Here is a 27,231-nt window from a genome sequence, read left to right as displayed (position 1 = left end):
CAACCAATCTTTATATGAAGAAGTCTTCACAACTCTTCATACTGTCCACATAGACCCTGCAAAAGTTATCTCATGATGATATCAAATAGCCATCATGATCTCTGATAATGTCTCCACACAGCTTTAGTGAGTCTACTATTAGCTACACTAAGCTCTGCACAAGAATCAACTCTCTATTTCAAGCCTCTATTCTCTCTATCATGGTGAATGCTTACAGCGTGACTACTGCACACTATTCTTGCTATTGCAATTCCTTACTTCCCAGAAATACATTCACACATGCTTCAATATTGGTGCTAGCTACTGTTTGTTGGCATTATGATTCTGGTATGGCTCCATGTTACAGATGTTGTACTTGATGGCAACACTCTCAAATGGCAAAGCTTTGATCAGGCTCTCAAAATGTTGAAAATTAAGAGGTACGCAGGTGAATGGTTCAAAAGGTGCGTACCCACAGGTACGCCGGCCAGGAAGTGCGTTCATACCCGCAGGTTACCCGTTCATGAGGTGCGTACCCCCAGTTCACTCACTTCAAGGCAGAGAAGCGTGCTCATGTGGGGTTTATTATGTTTGGCCCGTGGTATTTAGCCCGTCGTTCTTGATTCTATAGTTTTGGCCCATGGTATAGGATCTAATTTAGCCCCGGTTTGGATCCCTTGTATTGGTTATTGATGGTTTTGTCCCATGGTGTGAATAAGGGCTTGACTATAAATAGGGAAGGAGATCACTTGGCTAAATTATCTTTTGCAAATTGAATATCTTAAGATCTGAAATATTGTGTTATTGTTCTAAAAGCTTGATCTATATAAAAGTAAAGTTGGAAGCGAATCTATGAAGGGTGATCTTCGAGTGCATCTGACGATCTGTAGCACACTGGTGGACTACCAATTCGGCCCTAACCAGAAGTACGCAGGTGATTAACAGTGCAAGTGTGTGGGTACGCAGAGCAGAAGAAGGCACACTGCATGGGTACGTAGAGCAGAAGAAGGCGCAGTGCGTGGGTACGCAGCGCGACAGAGGATCAGGTGCGTAGGCACAGGGAAAGTACGCGGCGCTTCAGAAGCCGCAGGTGCGTAGATACGCGGCGCGATAGTATCTGTGGGTGCGTGCCTACAGTAACAGTACGCAGAGCGATTGAAGAAATAGTGCGTGGGTACGCGGTGCAGCAGAAGGGTCTCTGCGTGTATACGCAGGGGAGCAGAAGGTGAAGTACGGAGCCATGCAAGCCAGAGAAAGAAAAACTACGTATCTGTCCTAAGATCTTTTGTTGGCTAACTTTTCTCTGTTGATAAGGTGTTCTGGGTTCTGTTTACTGTTATTGTTGATCTGGTTACTGCAGTTGACTGGGTGATTTTCTTGTACTTGATGATCTCTTGATGTTTATGGATCCAGTTTGAAAATTTATGAAAAGTGGTCCTTGAAAGAAAAGAAGTAGGGGGTTGTAGCTCCCTTCTAGGAGAGACTGGAAAACGAGAGAGAGAGTTGTAGCTCTCTGCAGGTTGCAGCCTGCGTACTGGTAAAGGACTGCACCAGTACAAAACCATTGTAAAAAGAGTTTCTAATTTGAAAGAAGATAGAGACATATTGCAGCAGGTGGTTTTCACCCACATTGGGTTTCCACCTTACATCTGGTGTTCTTTGGTGTGACTATCTGTTTTCTTTGTTCATGCTCATTGTTTTATGGTACTGACATGCAAAAATAATTCAAAGTATAAATCAGGAAGATTTATTAAAAGAACTTGATAATACTGATTCACCCCCCCTCTCAGTATTATTTCCAATACTGTTCCCTTCAAGCAATATCAAATGAAACTTTATTTATTATATCACATAATTGTTCTTCAGTATGCATTATGTACCTGATTAATTCATCGCTAGTCTGAGCCTTTCACAGGTTAGCCTGATCAACAGAATTGCTCGTCCGTCGGCTTCCTCCTGCCCTGTTGGACCTTTGGCCCTTTTTTGTCCTGTTGTACCTACAGCTTGCTCCTTTCTTCCAGTTCGCCAACTCCCCTTTGAACCTTTCTTGTTCACTGTTATAGAAGCCTGATATGCCTAACCTTTGGCTTTCGCTCGTTTCCTCTTCGCTCGCTTAATCTTTCGACTTCCTCTACACTCACTCTTTAGCTTCCTCTGTCTCTTCGGATTCATCAAATTCTTACAAGACACATTAATGCGGAAGAGAGGCCATATTATAATAATATTGCATATTAAAGAAATAACTATATTAGAGAGGCCCCCATTTTTTTCAATATTCATACAATGGACCCAAACCTATCGGAAGCGTTTATTTGACTTAAGCCCTAGGAAATGTTGGAAATAACAATGGGGGGTTCAATCAGTATTAGCAAGTCAATAATATTTCATTTCCATATTTGATTCATATGCGCTACTTCAGTTAATGAAAATTGCGTGTATATGAAACTATATATAAGGCAACTAGTGTATACCCTATAAACTTATAATTTAGTTAATTCTTTGTAAGTTGATCTTTAATATGTTCATCAGAACCATATAAACAGTAACCAGGAGCAGTAAAAACAGAACAGAGAGTCACACACATGAACACAAGATATAAAGTGGAAACCCAATGTGGGTGAAAACCACCTGCTGCAATCATCTCTATCTTTATTTTAATAAGAAACTTCTTTTTACAATATTTTGTACTGATGCAGTCTTATACCAGTACGTAGTCTTCTACTTGCAAAAGGCTACAACCTTCTCTCATTCTCTAGCTTCTCTTGGAAGGGAGCGACAACCCCCTAGCTCTTGTACTAGTTGATGTATTAGTATGTAGGTGTTGACCTACAGAAGGCTACAACCTTCTCTTTTCTTCTAGGGATCACGTTTCGTAAATTTTCAGATTGGATCCATCAATAACATCAATCAAACGTCAAATATATCTGCACCAACCAATCTCCTTTGCACCAACCAAAAACTGAATCAAACAATCACTTCTCTTAATGTTGTAACTAGAATACAGTGACAGTAACCAGAACCCAATCCAGAACCCAGAACACTGCAACAATAATCAGATGTAGCTAAAGAATATTTTATGAGGTGTATGCTACTTCAATGTGACTAACTTGTGTGCATATGCACTTGTATCAAGGCAAACCTGCGTATACGCACTTTTGAAATGCCAAACCAGTGTGTATACGTGCCTTTGCTATAATGAACCTGCGTACAGATCTGTAAATGATGATTTTAACCTTTACAATTATTCAGACATCAGTTATACCCAGATCATCATATTTACAGATTACGACATGCACCAATTATTCAGATAAAAGATCAAAACCACACAAAGATACTTCTCTTCGAGCCTTAATATCTTGACCCATCAATAGAATTTATCCTTCATCAAGCGCTCAGGTTCATCCTTGTTTCAGATCCAGCTGTGCACCATAACCCAATCACCTGTATACTAGATCTTTCTCTTCATTAGATATTCAATTCATAAGTGAATTTGCCTAATGATCTTCTCCTCCTTTTATAGTCTTAGGCCTTGCTCAATACCATGGTCCAAAACCACTTATAATCAATACCTTGGACCAAATATCTGAGGTCAACACTTTGGACAAGATACCTTGGACCAATACCATGGATCACAATACCATGGTCCAAATACCACGGACAAAAACCAAGTTTTCCAACATGTACGTGCCTTTTATTTCGTGAAAGTGCATGTGTATGCTCATACGTGCATTTTTGTCATTGAACCCACGTGTACATGCGTCTTGGTCAATGGGAACCTGCATATACCTTTCTTTCTTCATTCTGTGAGCTTGATCTGTGATCTGTCATCTGTGATAGTTGCCATTAAAGACAACACCTGTGACATAGCACCAAATCTATGCCATAATGTCAACAATCTCCCCCTTTGGACTTGATGGCAACCCCAAGTCACTCTCCCCCTTTGTCATCAAGGGAAAAGGGTTATGCTCCCCTTGAGTACATGCTGAATTCTCTGATATGCTGAAGTATGTTGTCCATGCTCCCCCTGACTGTAAGCAAGGTCTGCAAAAAGATGTTCTATAAGAAGAACATGACTCTATACATCATAAATGACCTTCCTATCACTAAAGACTCATACATACATCCATCTCCCAACCAAGTGGGGATATACCAAATGTTTATACATGACAGAATAACATTACATCATCCATCCCATGCATAGTGGCGAAACAAAATAGGTTGTTACATGACCTTGATAATAAAAGATATACAAGACATAGAGACCAAATATCTAAAACAAGACCATGATAATCACCAGCAACTATCATCAGCAGCATCTGTCAATCACCATCTAGACCAGCAACCATGATCTCCCCCTGAACCTGTTCCACTTGAAACAAAACAATTGTGAATTTGTACCAAGATCTTCTACGATAATGCCAACAATGCATTATTACAAGTATATGCTCCCCCTGAACTTGTGCTAGATGATCATTGTCAAACCCATATCAGACCCTTTTCATTCTGAGACTGGCCCACTGTTTTTCTTCAAACCATCATATACGCGTTTGTATCCACAACAACCGACATATGTACACAGATATGCTTCATGAAACTCACGTACAACCACTTTTCTCTGAAGCAAATAATTTTCAACAGCAAAATGATGCATCAACTACTCCCAGCTTCTGTTTGAAATATTTAAATGTCTCTCTGGGCAGTGGTTTGGTGAAAATATCAGCAACCTATTCTTTGGAGGGAACATACTCCAATTTGACCTCTTTTTCAAGAACTTGTTCACGGAGAAAATGATATTTGATAAGTATGTGCTTGGTCTTGGAATGCATTACTGGATTCTTTAAAATATTGATTGCACTTGTATTATCACATAAAATGGAGATGGGTGGAGTACATGTGATCTGAATGTTTTGCAATGTTTTCATCATCTAAAGGAGTTGTGTGCAGCAAGATGCAACAGCCACATATTCTGCGTCAGTTGTAGATAATGCAATTGAACTTTGTTTCTTGCTGAACCAAGATACTAATCTAGAACCCATATAAAATGCACCACCACTAGTTTTTTTTTGTCATCCACGCTTCCTGCCCAATCTGCATCTATATATGCATGAAGTGTAAGATTTGTATCCCTAGGATACCATAAACCAAAGTTTTGTCTTCCTTGAAGATATTTGAAAATCCTTTTGACTGCCTGAAGGTGTGATTCCTTTGGATTTGCTTGGAATCTTCCAACTATTCCCACTGAATGCATGATGTCTGGTCAAGTACCTGTTAGATAAAGTAGATTGCCAATCCTGGATCTGTAGGTTGGTTGATGTACTACTGTTGATTCATCATTTGAACTGAGACTGGATCCTATTACCATAGGTGTACATACTAGTTTAGAATCTTCCATGCTATATTTTTTCAAGATCTGCTTGAGATACTTGGTTTGTGATAGAAAAATACCATCTTTATTTTGTTGAACTTGTAAACCAACAAAATATGTGAGTTCACCAAGCAGGGACATTTCAAATTCTTTCTGCATTACTAAAGCAAATTTTTTACTCATGGCTTCTTCATTGCTACCAAAAATGATATCATCAACATACACAACAAGTATTAGCAATTTATCATTGTCAATATTTGTATATAGATTGCTATCAGCTGATCCTTTTGAAAAACCTTATTGATGTAGGTATTTGTCAAGACGATAGTACCATGCCCTTGGAGCTTGTTTTAGACCATAGAGATTCTTTTTGAGTCTACATACAAGTTTTGGATCATTTCCAAGGATGAATCCATCTTGTTTCTCAATATATACTTCTTCTTCTAAGTCTCCATTAAGAAAGGCAAATTTTACATCCATTTGGTATACTTTGAAGTTCTAAAAGCTAGAAATAGCAAGAAACATTCTTATGGCTTCAAGTCTAGCAACGGGTGCAAAAGTTTCTTCAGAATCTATACCTTCTTGTTGAGCATATCCTTTACAAACAAGTCTAGCCTTGTTTCTAATAACTTCTCCATTTTCATTCAACTTGTTTTTGAATATCCATTTGGTTCCTATGATATTCTTATCATGAGGTCTAAGAACTAATTCCCAAGTATTGTTGTTTTCAATTTTCTCAAGCTCTTCATTCATGGCCTTGACCCAACATTCATCTTTGCATGCTTCATGTACATTTTGGCGTTTGATGGTGGAAAGCAATGCTAGATAGCTTGAAGCTTCTGTAATAGTTCTTCTTGTATGCACACCTACCTCTTTCTGTCCCAAAATTTGAGTCTCTGGATGATTTTTCTGCACATACTTGGATGGAGTCTTTTCTTCTACTATTATCTATTCTTTCGGTGCTTCATTGGTTTCTTCTTCAGAATTAGTTTGATTTGATGTGGAAGGATAATCTTCATCTTCTTCATAATCTTCGGTTTTTACCTACTTTGGATTTTTGCATGCTTCATCAACCACAACATCAATACTTTCAACAATTTTTCCAAGTCTTTTATTATAACACTTATATCCTTTACTTAGGGAAGAGTAACCAAGGAGAATGCCTTCATCTGCTCTAGATTCAAACTTGCCAAGGTTTTCATCAATCCTTTTGATGTAACATTTGCTTCCAAAAACTTTGAAGTATTTTATAGTAAGAGTCTTACCATACCAAAGTTCATGTGGAGTTCGAGTTTTGTTTACCTGAACATTTGTTTTGTTGAAAATAGTGACAGTAGCAAATGCAGCTTAACCCGAGAAGGTTACAGGAGTTCCAGTCTCATCTAACATGGCACGAGCCATTTGTTGAACAGTTCTATTCATTCTTTCTACCACTCCATTTTGCTGAGGAGTCCTTGCGGTAGAGAATTCCCTTTTTATTCCATGTTCTTCACAAAAGTCGAAGAATTCATCTGAGGTAAATTCCCCTCCTCGATCAGACCTGAGGCATTTGATTTTGCAATCCGATTAATTTTCAACCAACGCTTTGAAGGCTTTGAACTTTTCAAATGCTTCATATTTATGCTTTAGAAGTCCTATCCAACACATTCTGGAAAAGTCATCAATGAACAATATAAAGTATTATTTTCCACAAGGTGACTTTTTCCTTGATGGACCACATAAATCAGTATGAACAAGTTCAAGAGGCTTACTAGCTGATCCTTTCGTCTCAGGGAAATGAGCTCTGGTTTTCTTACCAAATTGACATGATTTGTATATTTTATTTTCTTGAATGCTGATATCTGGAAGATCACGAACAGACTTGTATTTGCATGCTTTTCTTATTTGAGAGAAGCTTCGATGCTCCAATCTTCTGTGCCATAGCCAGTGTTCATCATTTTTTCTTAGGTAGCATTGTTGTTGTCCTCCCTTGAGTATGTATAGGTTATTTGGAGTTCTTATACCTTTGATCATTGTTTCTCCTGTATCAAGCTCACGAACAACACATCCATTTGATCGAAATACTACCTCATTTCCTTGATCACACATTTCACTGACACTCAATAGATTATGCTTTAGACCATCAACACACATAACATTCCCAGCTTTAACCTTTTCTTTTAAGAGAACAAAGCCTTTACCTCTTATGACTGCAGGAGTGTCATTTCCAAATGAGACCTTCTTTTCCTTTTCTAAGGCATTATATGACTGACGTTTTTCATTATCACTTGTCATGTGTTTCGAGCATCCACTATCGATGTACCACTGATTTTCTTGTCCTTCTGCATACAAGGCTATACCACATCTTTCTACTTGCGGTTCTTTCTTTCTCCATGTTTTGGGATCTAATGAATTTTTCTCCTTCAGAGATGTTTGTTGAAATTTACTCCTGCATTCAGAATCTTCATGACCGAAGTTGTTATAGATAGAGCATTCTATTTCATTTTCAAGAGCAGAAAATTTATTGTAGGTCCTTTTCATGATCCCAGTCAAATTCCTTTGATTTTGTGCTTCTCTAGTCATGATGGTCTTGTAAGCAACACATTGAGCAGCTTTGTGTCCAAATTTATGACATGAAAAACATTAGCCATTAAAGAAATTCTTGTGATTATCGAACCTACTGACCTGGTGATTATAGTTTCCATTGACATTCATTCTTTAAGCAAATTGAGTATGATTTACCTGAGGTTGTTTGTAGCTTCTATTCATCCTTGAATTAGATTGAACCCGATTTACCTGGTGACCTGCTTTATGCCTTTGCTGACGATTATAAAACTATTCACTTCTCCTTGCTGCATCAAGATAGATTTTGGAGGTTAATGGCTTTTGTGCTTGAGATGCTTCTTTAGTATATCCAAGACTTGTCTTTATCATAGGAGAACGCTGCACTTTGATAATTTCTTCTAAATTTTCTGATCCTTTAGCAAATCTGAGATTGAGAGCTTTTGTTTTCTCAATATCTTTTCTTAGACCCACAATTTCACATTCTAATTTCTCATTGTGTTTTTCCCTTTCAGCAAGTTGGAATGTCAAAGTATCTATAATCATATTATTTTCTTCTAAACAAATTTTAAGTTTAGAAATTTCTTCATAAAGACCATCTTCATCTAAAGCATCCAAGAAATCATCATCTTCAAAAGCCATCAGAAGTCTATAGTCATTACCATGTTCATCTTCATCACTATTTGATAAACCATCGCTATCTTCATGCGTATAATAGCTCTTCTTACTTACATTCTGTTTTCTATTCCATTTTGTTGATTCCTTACCTTTATCAAGTTTATCTTTATGAGGACATTTGGCCGCATAATGACCGACTCTTCCACAAGAAAAACATTTGAAAGGTAGCTTACCTCTGAATCTTCCAGAACCCCATTGAAGGTTCTTGACAAAGTTTGCTTCTTCCTCTCCTTCTGAAATATGTCCTGATTCATTGAGTTCTTCTCTTCCTGAAGCTTTGAATGCGGCTTCTCTCATATCTGATGGACCCCCTTTTCTCATTTCGAAAGCAGTTAGGATTCCGTGCAGCTGTGTCATAGTAATACTTTGAAGATTCTGCTTTTCCTCTATGGCAGAAACTTTTGATTCAAACTTAGAAGACAAGGATCTTAAAACCTTTTCAACTACAGTGACTTATTTTATCTCTTCACCCAAGTTTTTCATGCGATTAGCAATCTCATCTATACGTAAGAAGTAATTAGTTATACTTTCATAATTATACATTTTGATAGTTTCATATTGAATTCTGAGAGATTGTAGTTTTGCACATTTTACCTAATTGTCTCCTTCATATCTTAGAAATATCTTGTCCCATATTTCTTTGGTGGTTTTGCGCTGCATAACCTTGGAAAATTCTGATTGTGACAGACTCCCCAATAATGTATTGATAGCCTTGGCATTTGTTTCATACTTCTTTTTACCTATTGTATCTGTAGGAATTGTTGATGGAAATGTGTGTCCTCCTTCCACGATTTCTCAAACATCTGTTCCAAGAGATTGAAGATAGGTTGTGGTTCTTACCTTCCAATAGAAAAAGTTGCTCCCATCAAAGATTGGTGGTCTAGTGGATCCCTCTCTTTCGTAGGTACTCATGATGATAGATCTTCTTTCAAGCGATCAATCTTCTTTTGAAGTACCTGCTCTGATACCAATTGTTGGAAATAATACTGAGAGGGGGGATGAATTAGTATTAGCAAGTCAATAATATTTCATTTCCATATTCTGATTCATATACGCTACTTCAGTTAATGAAACTTGTGTGTATACGCAACTGTATATAAGGCAACTAGCGTATACCCTGTAAACTTATAATTTAGTTAATTCTTCATAAGTTGATTTTTAATCTGTGCGTTAGAACCATATAAATAGTAACCAGGAGCCATAAAAACAGAACAGGGAGTCACACACATGAACACAAGATATAAGGTGGAAACCCAATGTGGGTGAAAACCACCTGCTACAATCGTCTCTATCTTTCTTTTAATAAGAAACTTCCTTTTACAATATTTTGTACTGGTGCAGTCTTATACCAGTACGCAAGCTTCTACCTGCAGAAGGCTACAACCTTCTCTCGTTCTCTAACTTCTCCTAGAAGGAAGCTACAACCCCCTAACTCTTGTACTAGCTGATGTACTAGTACGTAGGTGTTGACCTATAGAAGGCTACAACCTTCTCTTTTCTTCCAGGGATCACGTCTCATAAATGTTCAGACTGGATCCATCAATAATATCAATCAAACATCAAATATATCTGCATCAACCAATCTCCTTTGCACCAACCAAAAACCAAATCAAACGATCACTTCTCTGAATGTTGTAACCATAATATAGTAACAGTAACCAGAACCCAAGCCAAAAACCAAAACACTGCAACAACAATCAGAAGTAGCTAAAGCATATTTTATGAGGTGTACACTACTTCAATGTGACGAACCTGTGTGCATATGCACTTGTATCAAGGCAAACCTACGTATACGCACTTTTGAAATGTTGAACCAACGTGTATACACGCCTTTGCTATAATGAACCTGCGTACAGATTTGTAAATGATGATTTTAACCTTTAAAATTATTTAGACATCAGTTATACCCAGATCATCATATTTACAAATTACGACATGCACCAATTATTCAGATAAAAGATCAAAACCACACAAAGATACTTCTCTTCAAGCCTTAAGATCTTAACCCATCAATAGAACTTATCCTTCATCAAGCGCTCAAGTTCATCCTTGATTCAGATCCAGCTGTGCATCATAACCCAATCACATGTATACTAGATCTTTCTCTTCATTAGATATTCAATTCATGAGTGACTTTTCCTAATGATCTTCTCCTCCTTTTATAGTCTTAAGCCTTGCTCAATACCATGGTCCAAAACCATTTAGAATCAATACCTTGGACCAAATACCTGGGGTCAACACTTCGGACAAGATACCTTGGACCAATACCATGGATCACAATACGATGGTCCAAATACTACAGACCAAAACCAAGTTTTCCAACATGTACGCGCCTTTCATTTCGTGAAAATGTGTGTGTATGATCATATGCTCATTTTGGTCTTCAAACCTACGTGTACACACATCTTGGTCAATGGGAACTTGCATATACCTTTCTTTCTTCATTATGTGAGCCTGATCTGTGATCTGTCATCTGTGAGAGTTGTCATCAAGGACAACATTTGTGTCATAGCACCAAATCTGTGTCATAATGCCAACAGGAAACACATTTATTGGAACCACAGGAATACACAGAAATACACCCTCCAAACACATAAGGCTGGATTTCAAATTCATTATGCCCGCATCTATAACTTCATCGGGTCGCTCCTCCACAACTTTATTGCAATCAGCGGATTTGCACATAACATAGCCGATTCCTTGATACCCGGATGCAATATTATTTTAAACTGTTTTAATAACTCCGTCGGGTCCATATATATATATCGCAATCGATGCTTTCAATGTGGTAAGGTTTTACAAGAGGCTTGCGATATGCAACGGATGTGATAATATATTAAACATATTGCAATGGTCTAGTCGGGTCCGTATATTATCGCAATTGACACTTTCAATGTGGCAAGGCTTTATAAGAGTCTTGCAATATGGTGGATGCGTTGTAACTTTAAAGTGTATTACAATGGAATCCTCGAGCCCAAGTTTATATCGCATCTATATAATATATGTATATATCGCAATCGCATATTTAATGTTCCATCCCTTTATAACTTATGATATGAAATTAAGTGGTATTCCTTAGCGATCCTCCACCATTGATCTACTCATGATCTGGCGGTCAACACTTAACCCGATCAACCCAAAACCATCCATTGATCCTTCGTCATTGATCAACTCGTGCTGGATCCAACAGCCTGCATGAATTTCGGGTGAGCAATTTGCAAGGGAAATAACCACCCGAAAAAAGTGGTTTTCTCTCTCCACTCAAGTGCTACATGATTTGAAATGGGGCACTTAGGATTCTTGTTTAACAAGAACCTTTCCCACTTCCAAAGCTTATGTATTTCCAAGTCCTTATGATTAACCAATGCGGAATTAAATATGTGCTTGAAATAAGGGGTATGCTTCTGTTTATTATTGAATGTTTATGTGTTTTTAAATATATTTGCTTGACTGGTATAACAACAACTAACGCAGCAAATATAATGCAACAATAAAACATCACACATAAGACAACAATTTAACTAGGAGTTCACCCAAAACGCTTGGGCTACATCTCCATGAGCTCTAGTCAACTCAACTAGGCTCTCTGGAATTATGGCAAAGTCTCTTTACAAGCTCTTGGCTCAACTCCACTGTTTTACACAAAAACAATGGGTTTAGACACCATTTTATCCCTGGCTCTTGAAGCTCTCAGATTTCTAGCTCTCGGCTCTCACTTTGGCTCTCGGCTCTGGTTCAGGCTTCTTTGGCTTTCTGCAGCTTTCTGGCTTTTCACTTGACCTCCAAGTGACTCCCTTGGTTGTTTTATGTAGTAGCTTTTTGCTTTTTCTCTGTTCTCTGCCTTCAGCTTGCAACCTCCTTCTGTCTCTAACATTCATGGATTTCAAGCCAATCGACGTCTGTCTGTCTGTTTCCCCTTCTGGGCTCTCTGCCTCTATCCTCTAAAATTCCCCTCTAAGCATTAGCAATCATTGCTAAACACCTTCCAAGATGGTAGCCACCTATTCTGTGACGGGAGGAACCATCAGTGCTTGAAATCCCCAGAAACAGGCATTCTCTATTTACACAGAGAAATACACAAATATATAGGAAAATCCGCGCAAACGCAGTCTATTGGACTTCAAAAATCATTAATTCTGCCTTATATCCTTTCGGATCAGTCTTCAGGCGCCATCGCAAGTAATCGTTGATCAACGGTTGTTATTGATTTCGAGTGGCTAACACGCACAGAGATTACCCACCCGAAAAGGGTGGTTTTCTCCCTTCGGCGCCTAGCCACATGGCAACCAGTGTATGGGCTTGGGCGGAGCCCGGCCAAAACCACTTACCGCCTACGGCCCACCTGAAATTCTGCCCGTTTCGTGGTTTCCATTTGTATTTGAAAAATACATTAAAACATTGAAAATCCTGCAAAATGGCTTTATGGCAGACTTGAAATGTTATACATATGCATTCACAAACTCTTTCGGGTCTGGATCCATCGCTTATTACATCGCATATGTGGTTTGGGTAAAATCCCAAATACACGGAAAATACGTGAAAATCCAAATTCCTGGACCTGAAATTTCATACAATTGGGCTTTGAAAACTTATTAGGTCCAACCTTTTTATTGGTGTCGGGGGTCGTCAATTGTCGATCGCCGATTTCGGCAATTTCAATGTCGCTTAGCCTGGAGTTTGTGCAGCACTGATGTCGATTCGCCAATCTGATCATCGGCGATCGGCGTATCGCATGATCACAATCGCCAAATCCAGGGTCCCGATATCGCATATGTGTCTGCCTCCGATCCGATACATCAGGTCGGCGGATCGGAAGTTGCTCCCCTTTCCCCTTAAGTCTGCTCTTTTGCCCTGGTCCGATGTGATTTCCCTTTATAAGGGTTTTTTTTTTCCCATTTTAGAGGATTTTTCCTCTTTTTCTAAAGAACATAGGGCATCTTCTTTTGGTGATAACTTCTGCATCCTAAGTCCATTTTTGCCCATTCAAGTTGCAGTAGATATAGAATGAAAAGATCTCTGCAATGGGGGCTATGTCCAGGAACTTCCTTGGACTTTCATTTTCCTTTGTGAGGAACACTTAGACTTACGAGTCTATCCAAAATCCATTTTGGATCACTATGTGTCGCCCATTGAATGGAATTAGGCACTCTCCTCTAAATACCACATTGCCTAGCATCCACTCGAAAACCACTACCACTATTACAAACCCGCCTATAGTTGTTGAACACAGAGTAACAACTCTCCGCTCCAATAGCTCTTTCCGCTCTTCTTTGGTCTGATATGGCTCCACGTGGATACACAGAGTAATGACTCTCCGCTCCAACAGCTCTTTTCGCTCTTCTCTGGCCTGATATGGCTCCATGATGGCTTCCGATACACTACTCCAATAGCTCTTCTATGATATTCCTCCTCTATCTCATGATATGTCTCCTCTGTAAACTACTCTTCCGCTGGCTTCTCCTCCTAATGCGTGTTCCTCTTTGTTCCTTCTAATGAACAATATGGCTCCTCTATTAACTGCTCTTTTGCTTATGCACCTCCGATATGTGTTTCTCTTTGTTTCTGGTGGCTTCCAATGACCTCTTCCTCTTTGTGGGACTTCTTGGGCATATAATACATGCGATACTTCTGATATGGCTCCTCTTGCTCCAATAGGTCTTCCTTTGGCTTTACAATGTCTTTCAATGAACTTCTATGATACCTTCATACCTTGATGGCTTTTGATATCTTTTTTGATATGCCTCTCTTGCTCTGATATTCTGCGATACTCCTCCGATGTGTTAACTCTTCTGATACTCTACAATACTCTTAAGCATAATCGATAGCTTTGATATGCCTCTTTTGTTAACTCCTCCGTTAACAGACTCTTACTCATGACTTGGCTTTCCTAATGGACTTTCTCCTTGGCTTCTTGCTCCTGTTTCTTCATGGATCTACTCTGCTTCTCCTTGGCTTCATATCATTATTTATTATCCTAGAATATTTCCATATAGACATACTCCTGTTGCTTCATGGATCTACTCTACTTGGCCTCACATCATTGTTTACTGTCCAGAATATTGCCATATTGACATCAATGACAACCTAGATCAACAGTATGTCTTATCTCATCTAGTTCATTCAGCTACTCCATTATTTGTTTTTATGCTTCAGATAGATCAAGACCTAATTTAACTGTTGTCTTGAAGGTCTTTATCTGGAACTCAATAGGAAATAAGACTTGCTTTCCATAAACAAGTTCATAGGGAGTATGTTCTGTAGTGTTTCTCCATGTGTTATGATATGCCCATAAAGCTTTTGGAAGCTTTTTTCCCCAGTCTCTTCTATGCATATGCACAGTCTTGGTAAGAATTGCTTCAATTACGTTATTGGTGGATTCCACCTGCCCATTTTCCTGTGGATGATATGAAATATGCTTCTGATGTTTGATTTTATATTCCTCCATTATCTTTTGTACCAACTTGGACTTAAATTGAGTTCCTTGATCTGTCACAATCTCCCTTGAGACACCAAAATGAGTAAAAATGTCTTCGAAAAGAAATGAAACTACAACATTTTCAGTAGCAAAAGAAAGTGCTTTAGCTTTTACTCATTTTGCAATATAATCAATGCAAACAAAAATGTATTTTTTTGTCTAGATGGTAGATTAATTGGACCAACAAAATCTAGAGCCAATTTTTCAAAAGGTTCAATGAGTACCTAAGGTTGCAGAGGCATTTTATCTGAAGGAACATGTTTCCCCATTCTCTGAGAACTATCACATCTCTTTACATTGACTTTGTAAGCAATTCTTTTTTCAACGAAGTGTCCTCCACATGGCTTATCATAATTATTTTTGGTACTTCATTTTCTCTGATATATTTTTGAATAATCAGATCTGGTACTGTTTTGTACAATTCTCCATTTATCTATGAGTAAGATGCACTAATTTGAATTACCTTTCTTTTCTCTCGAGGAGACAAATATCATGGTAACATCCATGTAGCCAAATAGTTAGCAATATCTGCGAACCAAGGAGATTTAATAGATATTGCAAAAATATATTCATCAGGTAATTTATCTTCTACAGGTACATCATTATTATCATTTTGAATCTTAGATAGAAAGTCAGCAATTGTATTTTGTTTTCCATGTCGATCCAATATAGTAATATTGAATTATTGTAACAACAATAACCATCTTGTGATTCTTCCATTATTAATTAGTTTATTCATTAAGTACCTAATTGCAAAATGATTTGTATGTACAAAAGTTTCATAGCCAGTGATATAATGTCTAAATTTGTTGATGGCATAGACAAGAGCTAAAAACTCATTTTCTGTTATAGTATAGTTTAACTTTGCAAGAGTCAAATTTTGACTAATATAGTAAATGGGATAAGGAGTTAAATCTTTATGTCCTAGTACAACTCTTAATGTTGTATCTAAAGCATTTGTGATATGTGAAAAGATAATTTCCAATTTGGCCCTCTTAAAATGGGTGTTTTAGAAATACTTTCTTTTAACGTTTCAAAAGATTTTTGGCAATCAGAACTCCAATTGAATTCATAGACTTTTGTGAGCAATTTGAAAAGTGGAGATATAATTTTTTAAAGTTTTATATGAATTTTCTATAGTAACCAGTGAAACACCTCGTTGACAAGTTGTTATTGGCAATTTAGAAATAACTTTTACTTTCGATGTGTCCACTCTAATCCCATTTCTTGAAATATGGTGTCCTAAAACAATCTGCTTAGTAAACATCATAAAACATTTTTTATGACTTAATGAGAGATTTGCTTCTTTAGATCTAATGAAAACTTTTTCCAAATTTTTAAGAGCTTCTTCAAAAGAATTTCCATAAACCGTAAAATCATCCATGTAAACTTCCACACAAGCATGAATTAGATAAAAGAAAATCCTAAAACGACCCTTTGGAATATTGCAAGTGCATTACACAACCCAAAAGGAAGTATTCGGTAAGCATAGATTCCTCATGGACAGATAAAAATGGTTTTATCTTATCTTCTAGAGCTACTTGGATCTGGTTATATCCACTAAAACTATCTAAAAATGAGAAATATTTCTTTCCTCCCAATGTTTCTAAAACTTGATACATGAAAGGAAGTGGAAAATGATATTTTAAGGTATCTTTATTCAATTCCCTATAGTCAATGCATACTCTCCATTTTCCCGTTTTTTTAGGAACAATTACTAATGGTGAAACCCATTGGCTATCTCATATTGGATAAATGAAATTCACATTTAACATTTTTTTAATTCATCTTTAGCAATTTCTTTCAAATTTGGATCCATTCTTTTTTGACGTTGTCGGATTGGTTTAGCGTTTTCTTCAATGTAAATATGATATATACAAGTATTAAGATCAATTCATTTCATGTCAGTGTATTCCCATGCATAAGCAAATGAATGTTCTTGTAACATCTTTATTAAATCTTTCTTTTGAAATTCTTCCAGATTATTATTGATATTCAAGGTTTTTTCTAGGAAGATTTCTATTGGAGAATTGTCAATTTTTTCCATACACTATAAAGATAATTGACGAGATGATAAATATTCAATATTGCATTTTTCTTGAAAACTTTGATTAAATTCACAATATGAGAAAGACTAATTATTTTCCATTAAATTCAAAATCTGATCTTTTTCATCTATTTGTGAAGTAACAAAGATTGGTTGTATATCAATATCATCATCTATCCATTCTTCACTTTCTACTTCTATTATTGTTTTTGTAGGAGGATATAATGTGAATTTTTTTGTTGAACTTCCATCAGAAATAAACATATCACTAGATCTGCAACTTGTAAAAGCATCAGTGGTAACTAACCATGGTCTTCCTAGAATCAATGGATGTCCTCCTAAATTACCCTTGGGTGTTAGAATCATGAAATCAACAAGATACTCCCAAGAATCTAAGGATACAAATTTGTCTTCTAATACACCATCAAGTTTAATAACAGATGTCTGTTAATTGCAATAATATAGGTGTATATTGAAGATTGGGAAGTTTCAATTGATTCATATTTTGTTTACTCATGATGTTTATAGATGCTCCTACATCAATCAATGTATTTGGAATTTCAATACCATTGATACGTTTTTTCACAATGGGACTTCTTGGATCAAGGTATTTCTAAATTGTTGTTTTTCCCATCATGATATCTGCAATTTTTCCAACTAACTGAATCCTTTTGATTTTTTTTCTCTTTCTTCCTGGTCTTTAATTGGTATTTCCTTAATGGCTTGTAGCAAACGAACTTTTTATACAAACATTCTTCAATTCATCTAACATATCATAATCAGGGAATGAAATTTGTTTTTCTACCCCTTCATCAATTTTTAATCTTTTAGGAAAAAGTGGTTTTGAAATAGATACTGAGGGTTGTTCCATAATAGGAGTTGGAATGTCATCAGGATGTGTAGGGGTGACTTGTCTTTGAAATTTTTCTTTTTCATTGAGAGGCTCCTCTTTTTCAGAGGCATTTTATTTTTCAGATTCTTGAATAACAACTATAGGGGACTTCTTTTCCAATACTCTACCAGATCTAAGTTGGACATTGTTTAGATCTAATGGAGTTATCATGTAAGATTGGAATTTTGTTCTTCCGTATTGTAAATGGTTTGTGATTTTTTATTATTATTTGGATTTGGAAGTGGTTGAGCAGACAATAGACTTGGTCTTTGCGGAAATGGTAATGAAAGTTGTGGATTTGGATTCAAACAGGATAAGGTTGTTGATATTGAGGATATTTTTCATAAGGATTTTGCCATCCTTGTGCCCAAGGTTGAGGCCAAGATTGCCAAGGCATGGGTGCAGTCCAATTGCTTGTGATGGTTGTGCAAATGCTTGAGTGTTAAATCTCTGAGTCATATTTGGTTGTGAATTTTGCCATGGTCTCTTAGCGATAAAACAGAGGGGATCTATTTGATTTTGTATTATTTCCTCTTGATAAACTACTTTAAGACTTGGTATTAAAGGACATTCTTTTGTATCATGATTTTTTGCACATATAACATGGGTTTTTACACTTTTTAAATCAAGAGGGCATTCTCTCAGAGCATGTTTATTTCTACATTTGGGACAAAAGATTGACAATGCAACATTTTCAGCATTTTACTTGTTTTGCACTTTAAGGGTATCTATTTCTTCACTAAAACTTCCCAAAATCCTTGTTTTAAAGTTGTCAAAAAAATTGCCTAATTCATCCCTACTTACAGTCCCAGCTGCAGATTTATTAATTCTAGATATGAGAGGATCTCTTGGATTTTTCTTAGTTCTTGCCTTACCTCTTGAAATGTGTATGCACAACTCACAAATGTCTCCAAATGATAACTGAGAAATATCTCCTTTACCCATCAAATTGAGAAGCTCAATCCACTCATCTTTGATGGATTTTAATAAGAGAGCTTTCAAAATTTCTTCATCTAGTTCATGCATTTTAGCTCTTTTAACATTATAAACAAATCTTCAAGATTTTCATCTTCTTTCTGCATCATTTTAAAGGCTTCATCCTTAATATTATGGGGCATACAATAATCCTTATATTTCTCTAAGAACGTAGTTTTCATTTTTTCCCATGTTCTTATAGAGTGTGCTCTTAAGCCCATGAACCATTTTAATGTTGCATCCTTAAGAGTTGTTGGAAACAATTTCAACTTTTGAGGGACAAGCAAATAATCATAAGATCTACACAAGACTTCAAACTCAAAGAAATGTTTCAAGATCCTCACTTCTTAATCCATGAAAGTTTGGAAGGATGTAGGGTGAGATATTTTTCATTGTATCTGTTATATCTTCATTGAGGATAGGAAATCCAAAGGGCTCTAGATCTCCCCTACCTCCACCTCTCCCTCTTCTTCCACCTCTATTTCCTCCTCCAATCCTAGCTTGTTCACCATTAACATTATGTACTTTCCATTCCCCTTCTCCAACGATTGTAGATTCTTCAGAACTAATATAGGGTTCCAAAATCGGGTTTTCTAGTTCTTCTTTTAGCTCTTCTAGTTCTGGTTCTTGTATCAATGGTATGTTAAAATAAGTTTCTTTCTCTTCTTCCTCACTAGGGATCTCTAGCTCTTGCCCTAAAAGTATTTCTCCAGTTGAAGATAGGAAAACTACTCATTCTGTTGGGGATGTAGGATCTTCTTCTTCTATTATTGCTTCGGTCAATGAGGTTGGTGAATATCTAGGTTGGATTTCTGATCTAAGTACCTCGGGAAGATTATGTTTCCCTACAAATGATGGAATATGAGTTTGAGTGGGTGATGTGGCACTACGAAGTTGTGGTGGGGTGAGTGATGTTGTTGGAATTAAACTTTTACCTCTACCTATAAATCTACCTCTAGAATATCTTTCGCTATGCATATCATTTTTGTTTTTTTAATAATAAAAAAAACTCTTGTTTACACTTCCCCGACAATGGCACCAAAATGTTTAGTAATTTAATTAATTTTAAATTACTTGCATAAATTATTGACCATAGCTAGTAAGCTGATGAAGTGTAAGTGCACTGTATGTGCTAAAAGTCCTTGGTTATCCACACCTCTAAATTAAAATGAGTTATCAAAATATAGGTTCTAAGTTAAGTTAGTGGAATGTACATGAGCAGAGCAATTTCTCCTAGAAAATAAAATGATCACACTCTTTTATCAACTACTTCAAAAGAAACTTTCACAACTCTGCATAAAAGTAAATCAATCTCACACCTATGAAAATTAATTGCACTCTTATAAAAATTATATCTAATTATAAAATCCACACAACTTATGAAAATCTCATAATTATAAATCAATCTCACACTTGTAAGAAATTTAACTCTGAAAAACACACTCGTTCTTCTCTCTCTGTTATATGTTTGAATTATGCTTTGAAAGAAACTCAATTCTCTAAAGGAATCAAATCATCTATCATAATAACATGCTATTGCATGAAAATCCAAAATGAATTGAAAATATATTCTCACTTGCTCAAAATCATAAATCATTCTTGCTTGAAATAAAACCAGTGATCAAATCCTCTATTTTTAACAATTACAATTTTAATCTAAATCCAAACTCTCACTGTTGTTATTGTTACTCATTAAACTCAATTCATATGCTCCTGAATCAATAAAGAAAATTCGTTAACAAGATAATCACACTGCTGCTATTTGACTCAAAAGTCAACAAAGGAAAACGTTCTACAGGTTGTATCCAGAAAACAAGCTTATGAAATGACACAAGGAAATTCTACTTAAAAATATAAAAGAACTTTACTACTTGAGGGGGCCCTCCATGAGCAGATGGTCACAAGATCCAATTGAACAATCAACCATGCATCGAAATAAGAAAGATTCTTTATAACTGAATTGAAAACAGAGTTTTATTTCTCACTGTCACATAATAAAATCATTGTGTTTATGCTTGCTTACGAAGTCTTTTATAAAGCCCGTATCATTAAATGTTCAGAGCTTCATGCTTAACTTCGCTTAACAAAATACTAAAATTAACTATGAAAGATATCATAATGAAATTCACTAACGATTTGCTATTAACAAAGCAAAGTGTTAGGCGTATATATTGTTCCTCGCTCGCTTGTGTAGCTCGCAAAGCTGACTTTTTCCTTTGACCGCGTAACTGGAAACTTCCTTGATCGATCTGGTTCACGAAGGTAGGAAGGAATCGTGGAGTGCATTGATCGCTATCTTCCCATATATTTCTCACTCCAGTTGACACCTTAGAACCTATGAAACAATGGACTTCGCTACAAAATCAAACATTAGCTGCAGAATCATCCTAATCCGGTAGCTAAAACAAATATTACACTAATAATAAAGAACATTATTAACTTATGAAATACAAAACTTTTATATGCCTACCATGCCATAGACTCTGTGATTTGTTGCCATTGAGTGATTATGATGATAAAAAAGGAGTAAAATAGATGGAAAAAGGGTGTAAAAAAAAAGCAATTATGAGGCTCAATTAGTCTCCTCCCATCAGTGAAATTTCGTAAAGAGTAGGAAGCTTTAGCTGTGGTGATAGTGGGCTTTAGCTTCATTGTTGCTCTTGGCCTAGCAAGTGCCCCTTTAAGACCCCTACTAGTTTGAGTGGTAACAACACTAAGTATTTTCTCCTCCACAAGCTGCACACTGCATGGATTTGTATGTTTCCTACCTTAGTTGACATGCTCTCAACAAGGGAAAGACCCCTATGTGACAGTTGCCAAGTTGTAGCATCCATAAATGCGTAATTTCAAATTTTTATGTGTACAATATGTATTCAAATGGATGACAAAGATTCACAATTCCTGCTCCTATTTCTCTTCCCACCTTGATGCCACAGTTAAAAATGAAATTGGAATTCTCTTGAGGGGAACCCCAACCAAAGGGAATGTTGCTAAGCCTCCTCCATCCATGGTTGACTTTTATTCGGGTGGGGGAACTCCTTATCAAGTTTTGGTGGGTCCTCATTCGCATGGTCCATATCCCTCATGTGACAAGACGAGAGAATTTTATTTAACATTTATGGTATGGCACTTCCAAAAAAACATATTTCCCTTATTACCCTTTTCCAACATGCATATGGTGGGCCCCTCTCTTTGACGTGTTCTAAATCATTTTTTATTTTACATTGTCCACCAACCAAAATGCCTAATTCAATGCCCATTTTGTAAAATCATAAAGTCACTTTTAAATTATAATGTCTAAAGTGGGTTTTTTAAACTTAAATGTATTGAGTTTTATTAAATGGCCATACAAGATCCTAAGTTATATTCATGCCCACTCCAAGGGGGCTGCTAAAACCATGTTTTGAAAGCCAAAAGAAGACGAGTAACAGATAAGCACATTCTTTCATCAATTTGTTAACTTGTCACTCGGGAAGTATTTAGCTTAAATGTCCCAAATTTGGAGCTAATTTGTATAGCTAATGAATCAAAGCTTGTAATCCAAGAAACTAGATTCGCTGAAAACCCCTGTCGTGTCCTGAATCCCACGATTCATTGGGACATGTGTCCATCGAACATGGCCAAGCATGTCCTATGCGTGTCAGAGGATTCTACATTTTCTTATTATGCAGTGTTTTACTTCAAATTTTATATTATTATCTTAGTACACAAAACACTGAAATAAATTGAAATGAGAAAGAAAGAAATTAAGCATAATGAACACAAGATGTGTCCTAGGAAAACCCAATATGGGAAAAGCCCAACTAGAAGACAGAGCCTATGCCATTCTTTTTTCTTCTCAATTACGAAATGCAAATACAAATAAAGTGTACCCACTATGAATATGCCATGGGCACTGTGGCCTATATAGTTGCCACATCATCTTCTACTTCCTTTGTTCCACTTCAATATCCCACTCTCAATGCTCTACTCTTTATGGAACAATACTCCATACAATAAGAATGGAACCCCTTCCTATCCTAACAACCTAATATTTAACATGGCCTAATAGTTGTTTAGGGTTAAGGTCAGAGTTTTTGCATGCCTGAACTCCCAACTAGGGTTAAGGTTTTCAACTCTCTAGAATATTCTTGAAAGTCCATATATGACTAGCTTCGCATGTGTGAGTAATGGAATCCAACATGGCATCCACTCAATATCATGGTGGTCAACAAGATAAGTCAACTTGCGAGAGGCATTTCCTCATACAAACTCCAATTGTTGTGATTTTCACATCATTGGAAAGCTCCCAATGTGTAGAACAATGTCAAAAGGTCAGGAACTTCATTTGCAAAGCTTTTACCCCAATATGGTCATTGCGTATTCAAACAAGCTCCAGAAATTTTTCTTAACTTCTCCTAGCACATCACCCTAGCGAATTCGAAAATCATGGTCCCATAAAATGTAATCAGATAATCAGTATCCCATGCCAGAATTGTCCATTATGTTCCTGCAACTCATTCATATAATCAAATCCAGCTAGCATGTGTCAGAACAGATCATCAGGACAATACACACTGAATCCAGTTTATCTGGCATTTAGTAGTTCTTCCTTCAAAATTACAAAAATTCCTAAATATTTTGGTTTGTATGTTTATATTTCATGACTTATTGTTTGTGAAATAATTCCCCAATATAGAGCCAAAACCTTGTATACATTAGGTTTCACAAGGCTCCATTCCAAAAGGAATGAGTTTTATTATAACTGTACCCTCAACTACATATCCACGTCTGATAGTATTTCTAAGCTTCTAACTGTGCACCGCATGATTCCAAAATGAATGCGTTTTACTATAACTGTACCCTCAACTACATACCCACGTCTGATAGTATTTCTAGGCTTCTAACTGTGCACCGCTTGTTTCAGTTACCGTCACCAAAAATCCCTACAAGAACAATGTCCATCCTTGAAATGATGGAAACGTTTGGTGTCTCTTAAAATAATTTCGCGTTCATAGACCTTCGAAATGAATTTGATAACAGAGTGACAATCACCACAAACTCTGAGATTCTTAACAACCCTAATAAGTGTCCTTGGTGGTGTATTTATAATACCAAATGCTACTGCCAGTTTCTCACTGTGGCAGTGAAGAGCATATGCCTTTTGCTCCTCCCCTACATCATGCAATACAAAGTTCGTGTCAGGCACATACCCTTCTTCCTTCATTTGACCAGCCACTCTCTCCAATAATGCATAAATCTCCTCTGTTTGTGGGTGCGAACTGTCTCCAACTAGAAAGTTGTACACTTTGTTATTGATCTCAATCCAGCTGCGTCCTGGCGTCTTTTTTAGATTTCTGTCTCCCATCATTTTTCTTAACTTTTCCTTGCCATCCCACTTGCCAGCAGCTGCATAGATATTTGATAGCAACACGTAACTTACAGAGTTGTTGGAATCTAAGTGAAAAAGTTGTTCTGCTGCAAGTTCCCCAAGTTTTATATTGTTATGCATCCTACATGCAGCAAGCATAGACCCCCAGACAGAAGAGTCAGGTTTTATTGGCATTTTTCTGATGAAGTCTTGAGCATCATCTAGGCGCCCAGCTCGACCAAGAAGGTCAACCATGCAGCCATAATGCTCTAACTGTGGCACAATATGATAATCCTGACTCATGCGGTCAAAGTATTGCCGGCCATCCTCAACTAGGCCTGCATGGCAGCAAGCAGAGAGAACACCTACAAAGGTAATATGGTCTGGTTTTGTGCCTGAAGGTTGCATTTGCTCAAAGAGTTGGATGGCCTCTTTGCCACACCCGTGCAAGGCATATCCTACAATCATTGCATTCCACAAGACCACATTCCGCCGGTGCATCGTGTCAAACACCTTGCGTGCATCGGTTATTGTTCCACACTTGGCATACATGTCAACAAGGCCACTCCCCACAAAGACATCCACATGATACCCACGTCTGATTATATCTTCGTGAACCTCCTTACCCTGTTGCAGAACCGCCAAGTTGGCATATGAAGGGAGAATCCCTGAAAAGGTGACTACATTTGGCCTCACACCTGTCTTCTGCATTTGTCCAAAGAGCTCCATGGCTTCTTCAAAATAGCCATTTTGTACATATCCTGCAATCATAGCACTCCATGACACGACATCTCTTCTGGGCATTTTCTCAAACAGCTCCAGGGCCTTATCAATTTGCCCATTCTGTCCATATCCCACAATCATTGTAGTCCATGAAATTACATCTCGTTCTGGCATTTCCCCAAACAGTTTCACCGCCTGATCGATACGCCCATTCTGCATGTACACTTCAATCATTATGTTGCAGACAGCCAGGTCCCTGCTCGGCATCTTCTCAAAAAGCCTCATAGCCTCTTCAACATTCCCATTTTGTGCATATCCTGCAATCATCACAGTCCACGTGACAACATTTCGCTCCGGCATTCTGTCAAACACAACGCGTGCATCCTCAATTCTCCCACATTTGGCATACATGTCTACAATGCCAGTACCCACAAAGACATTGCATTCAGCATTAGCCCTAATTATGTCTTCATGAACCCTTTTGAGAGTTTCCAGTTCGGCACAAGCTGGGAGAACGCTAGCAAAGATGTAATGATGCGGCACAACGTCTGTTTGTTGCATTTCATGATATAATTTCAAGGCATCGGCGGGATAACCTCGCTTGGCACACGCAGCGATCATGGCCGTCCATGATACCACATTTTTGACAGGCATTTTGTCAAAAACCCTGCGCGCATCAGCCAAGTTACCATACTTGGCATATAACCTCACTAGAATAGTCGCCACAAAGATATCCCGTTCGAATCCCACGTTCCTCATGAGGGTTTCGACTAATTTTCCTTCTGCCGGGGCTTTCTTCTTGATGCATTGCATCAAGATAAAGACGTAAGTGTTGGAGTCAGCCCGAATGCCTTGCAACATACTGAGGGCTTCCTTCAAGCGGCCTTGTTTACATAGCTTTAGAGCCTCTGTACCTATGGAAGGCTTCTTGGCGTTGCCACTGTCATGCGCAACTTCTGCTTTAAGGACATTGCAATTGCTCCGAATTTGACTGTTAAAAGTGAGTTTTACAGACATGGTATTTGTCAAGAACAGACCATCTGGGTTCAATGGAAGTTCGGTCTCCGTAGCGATTCCTGTTCAACCAGTCTCTTCCTGTGGCTTGAACCTGTCCGCTTCTCCCATTAATTCTGTCGACGGTGCCTCCTCTTCTCCTTTACCCCCGGTGGTCCCTCCAGCGTCTTCCTCATCCTATGCTCATTCGGATGATCCCTCTGCGTCTGGTGTTTGCACAACATCGTATTCCTAACTTCTTCCTGCGTCCCTGCTCCCTCTGCCGTTGTTGTTAACTCCTGTCCCTCCTCTTCCCCTTACCGTGTTCCCTATGCTGTTCCCTTGTCTTCCCTTCAAGCTTCCATTCGATCACAGTCCCCTTCCCTCCTTTTAAATCATAAATATTGTGTTTTTCCTGCTGGAAAGACCATTTCCGATAATTTACGTATTCTAGAATTTTATTCTAATAATAATTCTGGTAATCGCATTAATATCAATTATAATATTTCTTATAATAACGACATTTCTGATTTTGATAATTCCAGTGAACTTAATAATTTCAATGCTCTTGTTTTTTCGATTAACAACCAAAACAACCATTTAGATAGGATGAATAATAGTATTTTTAAGGATAATAATAACAACCATTTAAATATAAATAATTTTAGTATAAAAAATGATAATAATAATAGTTATAGAGAGATTAAGAATCTAATTCCTTTTTTTGCGGATTTTGCAGAGCCGAGCGCGGGAATTTCCAGGTGCAGAGATTATGGCCATGGTTCCAGCTTCCGTCGCTCCAAAGCCTGATGGCCCCTCCCCCCGCCATCGTAGTTCTGTTGTCAGTTCGAATGGCCCTCGTTGCAGGCTCAGCGGTGCCGCCGGGAGGTATCAGGAGGTTTCTTTAATATCTGCCGACGCTCTTGGCCCGGAGGATCACGTAGTTTCGAAGGGGCTCATAGAGATAGACACCACTGAACATGGCTGGAAGCCATTGATGGATTCAGCTTCGTGGGGTCTGGAAAAAGAAGAAGCAGGCGGTTCTGTGGGAAGGATCACCCCAAGCAGAAGGGTAAGTTGGAATCTACGAAACTGCTCAGATTTGACTGTTGGCGTCCCTATTGCAGCAGCCAGCAGAGTCCAAAGGGAAAGGAGATGGAGATTAAGGGTTTTAAGGAGCTTGGTCGTCCAGTACCAGCTTCGGCCACCCTGT

The 27,231-nt window shown here is 37.6% G+C and overlaps 1 pseudogene; it reads right to left on the bottom strand.

Annotated features, from left to right (window-relative positions):
- Positions 1-22,250: 22,250 nt before the first annotated feature.
- Positions 22,251-26,428, bottom strand: LOC149251696 (putative pentatricopeptide repeat-containing protein At3g13770, mitochondrial pseudogene; annotated as a pseudogene).
- Positions 26,429-27,231: the final 803 nt, after the last annotated feature.

The sequence above is a fragment of the Pinus tabuliformis genome, chromosome 7 (genome assembly GCF_031772625.1).
Source record: "Pinus tabuliformis cultivar Carrire ecotype Pingquan chromosome 7, CPIR1, whole genome shotgun sequence".
Lineage (NCBI taxonomy): Eukaryota > Viridiplantae > Streptophyta > Pinopsida > Pinales > Pinaceae > Pinus > Pinus tabuliformis.
Note: the sequence above shows the minus strand (reverse complement) of the source record. Positions and strands in the feature narration are given on the sequence as shown.